Consider the following 7,525-nt stretch of genomic DNA (forward strand, 5'->3'; position numbering starts at 1 on the left):
GTTTTTTCGTACATTAGCCGTGAAACCCACACTTGGCGAGAGCGCTAGCCAAAGACTGATACCTGTCACGTAAGCCAGGCTAATTACCAGATCCGAAGGAACTGTGGAGCCCATTGACCACTTCTGTGGTTTTTACGAATAGGTAGAACGACATGGCAAAGTGAGTCGACCACTACACATTCAGGTGCCTGGTTCCTGGCAGTGTTTTCCGCATGGGTAAGTGCAGGACTCATGGCGTTGGGGTTGAAAATAGTTGAATAAACCGATTAACGATTCTATCAAGGTCGGTTTTCGTTATTCAAGGAAGCTAGTTTCTGTGTGTCTATTCTGAATGAGAGTTGATGGTCATTTGAGGAGCGGCTGAACCACTGAGCCAAGTTTTTAACGGTCGGTGAAGAGCAATCCTGAGCATTTAGATAAAGAGCTACATGGCAGCGGGTCATAGGAAACGTAAGGAAAAGCAAGATTGGGACAGACAGTTGATCACAACTCGAAAAAAGAAAATAGAGGGGGAGGGAGCTACAAACTTGAACGCACGAGGTGCGTTTGCTGGAGAAGAAGGGTAATCACAAAAGAGTGCGACTCAGTGACTGGAGTTTTCGGCTTCAAATCAAAATCAAAAGCGTGGGCCTCCATCAGAAGATTAGGAGGTATCTGTTGTGCACATTGTACACCTTTTGTAAACTTATTGATATCAGGGAGATGGGTTTGAAACAGAAGTTAAAAGTATAACAGAATAAAACCATTTTGAGCAGATTACAATCTTTTCCGCCTGGAACAATAAGGATAGGCCTGCTGATCGTATTCTGTACTGCCTTGTCGGGTTCGCTAATAAGTCCGACTTGGAACAGTAGATTAAACAATTCATTCTCCATTTCTGGGTTGATCGAGGGATGCGTGAGAAATCAGATAAATTTAACGGACTTATCGCCCAGATGCAAAGGCAGACACATGATTTCTGTGGGTTTGGGGGCTTGTGGTGTTGAGATTCTGGGATCCGTCTTGATTGTGGACAAAGATGTGCTACCTGGTAGTTCTTGCTCACCTGAATGCCCGCTGTTGACGCTGACCCGTAAATATGAGTGCATTTTGCAGATCCCACTAGGAAAGCATCAACATTTATGTTCGGCGAGAACTTGCACTTCATCTTCGGAGGAGAATTTTAAATTTTTGACGTTGAAAGAAGAAACACTTGACGAAAAGGATGAAAAATTTTATCCAGCTGCTGACGTGGGTGTATGATTGCTTGATCTGACCATCAAAACACAAATTCATCGTGTTTTGAGGGAGCGGCTTTTGTCAGGCTACGATCTGGCTTACGACTAGCCTGTTTAGGCCTCGTGCTCACGTATTTAGAGACACATCTAATATGCATTTGGGCCACTTTTATGGGAACAAAGCGGCGTTAAAGCGGGCCTAGGGTTTAAGTATATTCAGGCACAATAATTCTTGTCAAGTAAACGGTTTGAGTTTTAGCCATGGGGTCTAATCGACAAAGCTGATGAAGCTCTTAATTGCGTGCCAACTTTTACAATGAAGTTAAAGGTTGTGAGTTATTTATCGGGAAAAATAACCAGCAGTAGATTACAATGTTCACAAGAAGTAGAAGCCACTTCGCTCAAGTGTGTGAATTTTTTGTATTTAAACTGTGGAGACTGTCATTAAAGCCTAAGGCACACAAAAACTGTTTGTGTTCGCTGAGAGAGCGAGCCGATGTTTCCTTTGTTGATGGCGCGTCTTGAGCGGGTTGTGAGCAGAGGCGAATAAAGGCTAAGCTGACGACCAGTCAGCCTTCTTTTAGTTACTTTTTCATTCAATTACCCAAGGAGTGTGGGTGGGCAAATGATCAAAAGCAGAGGAAGCTGATGTTGGATGACCGGTAGCGCTAAATAAGTCATGGTGCGAGGAGTATTAGCAAGATCCTGAAGGACCCATGATACTCTGGCCTGCAGGACCGGGAAAATGGTATGATCGTTAGCAACAACTCGGGGAATCTGAGCGAGAAATCTTGTGGCTCAGAATCGGTCCTTGATTGTATCAACTAGAGGGGCGTTGTATTTTAGCGGAGATTTTTTTTAATAGTTAGCTGTTATCGATAACCATGTTTCATCAGAAAAACGGCATGGCGGAAGAAGTTGACAAATTCTTATTCTCATTTATATCTATTGTCTGTGGTTGCGCAGCCAACGGTCACACTGGTAAATGTGCATTTAATGAATCTGCATGTGAGCCCATACGGACAAGGGACGCGTCAAATGCGAAAGATTGAAGGCACCGTACATTTATATTTGTGCGCTTTTAGTGCGTACAATGGTGACCGAAGTATCTGGCCGACGTGTTGGGGAGCATGGATTGGTGAGCGGAGAAATATGATTTCAGTGGGTAGGTCTGAAATGACCGAATGGTTTGGGTTGGTCTTAAAGAACGTCCGCTTTACTATGGTGTAACCTTCGTGATAGAAACATGGGTCCGGATGTCTCCCGAAGAGGTCAGCTAGGTTATTGGCTTTATTGATGTTCTTATCAGAGCACAAATGATGATAGACATCATATCATTCAGAAGATATATGCACTAATAACAGTTTTCATTATGGTTACCCGCGGTGGGACGCAACACGTATAAAAATAAATGCAAAGCGGAATGTGGGGCAGGTCAAATGAGGAACTTGTCGCTTGCGAAAGTCCCTTGGTGAAAGTCCGGACGACGGAAACGTGTTTCCGCCGCAGGTGTAGCTGCTACGTGTATTTCTTCATTGTCCGTGTACTTTGGAAGCTGCAGAAGGAATACAATAATTCGAAGATAGAAGGAATCGTGGCCATATGTGCAAGCCATTGAAAAGACGAAATAGAGGCTCACGTTTTCAAACCACAAAGTTTAGACGGCCACTTTATTGCCTGCATTTATTTTTTATAACTGTAACATGAGTGAATTCGCCAGCCTGAGTTTTGTTGTGGCATCTGCCTTCAGCGTTGTTGGATATGAACGGCTTTGATTGCGTTAGCCACAGGACGGTAATGATTCATATAATAATAGGGCATCCTGGTAATTAAAAGCACACGTTCACTCAAAAGCTCTTCCCGTAGTCCAGCCCCATCTCCTACATTTTGCGCAGCCTTAAACCACTGTAGCTGGTACCGTTTGGGCCAAGTCGCGGTATCTTTTACCATCTGTTGCACCATCACACCCTTTTGGAAGAGGTTAGGCCAAACGTAAGCTCAGGTCCGCCCAATAAATTTGATAACTCCATTAGCTTGTTATTGACATTCTGACTCGTTCTAACCGACACTACTTATTCTTCTTGGTTTGGTACTTTTGTATCTGGAACAGTTTCTCCATACAGCTACGAAACAGCACACGCCATCATAATTTTTACTGGTCCGCCCTATTAGATGCTCAAATTCTCCCGATGTATTATATGAATCGGACCCAATGCGCCTTTGAGTTTAACAAGGATACAGCTAGCATGCCAAAAAATCTCTTGTATCATCGATTTTCCTCAGAGAACTGTTTTTTTTGGACGCCTGCTTGAGCTGGGTGTGCTTGTGTTACTGACACGGCTTCCATCAGACAACTTGCGTACCGTTCTAGCTCGGCCCCTGCCCTGATTTATCATGTCAGTTCTGTCTAATCACTTTTAACTAGCGCTAACATGAACTAAACCGAAGTCTGATTTTCTTCTTCCTAGAGCGCAGTATATAAAAAATAATCTTTCTGATATTGCGCAATGGATGAAATACTTGAGCGACTTTACAACTAATTAAGCACACGCATTCGACATTGCAATGTGTATCCGTTTGATCTAGTAGCGCATAGCAACGCTCCATCACAGTTTAGACATGGTGCACACACTTAGCATTTCCATTGTACTGCCATTGTTACAGTGATAGTCGCCATTTCCTTTGCCTCCTTCGCGACCCGCCTTTACCAGCGGTTGTATGCTGCGGGCTTGTTAGAACTAACTGAGCTGTTTTACTGGCCGACTTTCGTTTCACCCGAAAAAATATCCGGTAGTTAGAACTCTTTATCACTGCAAAAGGTGCGATCATGACGGATTGATGACTTTCCACCTTGGAGATCTGGTCGCATGGACGTGGGATGAAAGCTCTTCCGGTAGTCGTGTACGTCCTAGAGAGTCCGCCGCCCTTCCGTGTTGCAGTGTTGTGTGTTCACATACCCGCAATCCCCTAAGTAACACGATTGCATTGCCCACCGCTAAAGGGATTTGAGACTGATCATTAATTCGGGAAATTCATAAAAGATCATTGTTTTTGACTGTTTGAGGCCTCTGAGTTGGACCTGTACCGTTTGCTTCACTTAACTGGCAACGCTACATAACACAGATGATAGAGAGCTGCCCTTTCGCTCATTAGAAAAAAAGAAACATGGAGATAATCTGCGACGCACGTGTCTTACATCAAAACGTGAAGCTGAAGCCACATTGGTCTCAGTCAGTCCTCACGAAACATCCCCCCGTTCAGTTTCGCGAACGAGTCTTCCGGAGTCGGCCAAGGATATCGGTGGGTATCCAGTGCAGCATTGAGTCAGTAAAGGAATCCGCACACAACCTGATAGTATTATCCACCTTGTTCATTAACACAGTCGGTGTTACCCATACAGAGTAGTTAATCGGTCGAGGAACAACAGCAATATCTAATCCCTTCAGTTTCTGAGGAAAGATATGCAAAACTGCAGTTTTGCATGCATACGGTACTGAGCGATTAGGCCTGAAATTTTGTTTCCCACTAAGGAAGAGGAGCAGTCTCGCCCTAGCACTTGCGTACCTTCAGGACCTGACGGCGAAAACCAAGAAAAAGCTTTGTTGTCCTACCCATACTTTCAGCTAAGCAGAGCATGCCTTGTTGCTGGACGCGCAAGCAGCCCGGAATCAGCCAATCGCCTGCGTGCTGGGCTTCTAGACCGTGGTAGCGCCCAACTAGCCTCGGGAGAGCGGTTTCGGTGCAGAATTCCGCCTAACACTGAGCCAGACGTGACGGACTAACTGGACGCACAGATCCCGCAAGGAGAAATTTGCGCCTGCCAGTTCACGCCGCTTGTGACTTCAAAAAGGCCTCTCACTGCATCCCTCCGCGTTCAGACAACTTCCGAAAGATGAGTACCTTCGGTGCCACAACTACCAGGCTGATGCAACAGTGATTTTAACATGACGTCCGCGTACCTTTTTTGAATCAGAATCAGAATCATATATTTGGAGCAAAAGAAAAAATCCTGTGTACACCATCGAGAGAAAAAATGCGAATATCATTCCATATACGCCTTTGGTCTGCTAGTGGAGTAGCTGACTTTCGGGACCAGAGCGAAGGAGATATCCTCACAGAAGCATAGATCAGATAAATGTTCATCCAAATTACATTTGAAAATTTGAACTGTTTCTGATTGAACGACACAACGCGGCGAGAGAAACTGTACCCATGAGGCACATTGTCCATGCGTGTGACAGTAAGTTTAAATCGATGTCCTCGGGTGATGTTGGTTGTTGGAATGTCAAACAAGAACATCAACTGCGGAAAATGGTTTAGGCACAAAACACGGAAAACATAGATGAGATCAATCCGGAGACGTCTGTATTCAAGTGTGAACAATTTCAGTTTTCTGCATCTCTCAGAATAAGAAAGACTCCGCAGACTGGGAACCATCTTTGTAACGAGGTGTTGGACACGTTCGAGCTTTCGGGCTTCGTCTTTCGTAAGTGGGGAGAAAGCTGGTGCACCATATTCCAATATAGGCCGGATCATGGTGGGATACAGTTTTAAAACTAACTCTTCCGTCCACATCGAAAAACTTCGCTTCAATGCCCACAAAATGCGAAGAGACTTCTTATACACAGCGCTCGTGTGGTCCTTCGACTTTAAATCATAACGGATTTGAACGCCCAAGTCTCGGATTGATGAGACCGATTTCAATTTTTGGCCATCTAGATGATATACACGATCTGAAGTTGGCTTTCCCAGGCATATGTATTCTGATTTGGCCGGGTTGATCGGAAGCCTTCTTTCAGAGGACCAGGCCACCAGACGTTCTAAGTCATGCTGAAGAGCCACTCGGTCTTCGTCACACTCAATAGGTTTCCATATCTTAAGATCATCAGCGAATAACAGACTTGCCGAGTGTAGGACCCCTGGTAGATCATTCACATGTAGTGGAAACAGAACTGGACCCAAAACCGTTCCCTGAGGTACGCCACTAGGTGACGTATACCAGTCTGTACAGTGGTCGTTTACTGTCACCTTCCAGCGTCGGTCATGCAGGAACGGTTTGAGCCAACGAAGTAAATCTCCTCCTATGCCGTAGTCCTGGAGTTTTTTATCAGTTCAGTGTGGTCTACCCTATCGAACGCCTTACTAAAGCCCACGAATATAACATCAGCAGCATGCCCAGCGTCAACAGCGGCTAACCAGTGATGACGAGCAGTGAGCATGTTGGTCACACAAGAACGGCCGCATTGGGTTGGCCTAACACGCGGGCGCAGGGAATAAGACATTAGCGTCTCATTCATGATTCGGCTGCACACAGCAAGTACCTTTTGACGGTATTGGATAGTGCGCCGGCAGTCACGGTCAACCGTTAGGCGATCGGATTGTGCTGTTTCTGGGGCCGACATTTTCTGACTCGTCCTTCCTCGGGGGAAGGCAGCATCGCTGCCTCCATAACTATGAACATTTTGGTCGCCTGGGGGGAACACTTCACTGCCTTCACACCCCTGTCGCAGAGGACAGCGCGACTTTACCCCAGATCGCCTTTTAGTACGATTACTCGTAATACGGGCTCTCGCTGCTCTCCTGTCATGGTTGCACCTTGTGGAACAAAGTTCCAGCCAGTGTGGCCCGCGGGATCAGTACAGCACTCAAGCCCGACCACCACGTTAAGGTGGCAGCTTTAGATCAGAATAGCATGATCAGAATGAAGTCATGTGCCCCAGAAGGAACGGCAGTCTTGAATTGTGGCTCTCCACCCGTCACGAAGAGACTGGACCTTACCGTGGTGTGACGGTTTGCGCACCTCAGCGATCCATTGAGCTATACTGGAGAGTGTACCGCGACACTCACAGAGTTTCTCATACCAGGTTGGTCAATGGTTAGAGGTCTGACGAACACAGTCTCCTGGCCCTCCAGGTTGGGGGTTGGAACATGTGGCGACTTGTTCCGTAGAAATGGTAATGCATTTGCATTTCCCGCCAAACACCGCTGCCTTGCGGTTAGGCTTTTGAGCCAAAGGCTTTGGTTGAGGACCCTAATCGTCCTCCTGTCCAGGTATGGGCGCCCTGGCAGTATCCCAGCCCACGTACAACCATGAATCGCACATACACAAATAAATTCATGCCACATCGGCCGTCGCGTGGTACCATCAGCCGGGTCGCCTTACTTGCTGCATACAGCAGGGCGGGTAAGCGAAAACAGGCTACTGCTGACGCCTCCCTTCTTTCTCCTTCACATACTTCTTCCCCCTCTCCCCACCCCATTAATAACTCTCTCCTTGTAGGCCCAGCACTTAGGACTGATGACTCCGT

This window comes from Opisthorchis viverrini, assembly GCF_000715545.1.
Source record: "Opisthorchis viverrini unplaced genomic scaffold opera_v5_252, whole genome shotgun sequence".
NCBI lineage: Eukaryota > Metazoa > Platyhelminthes > Trematoda > Opisthorchiida > Opisthorchiidae > Opisthorchis > Opisthorchis viverrini.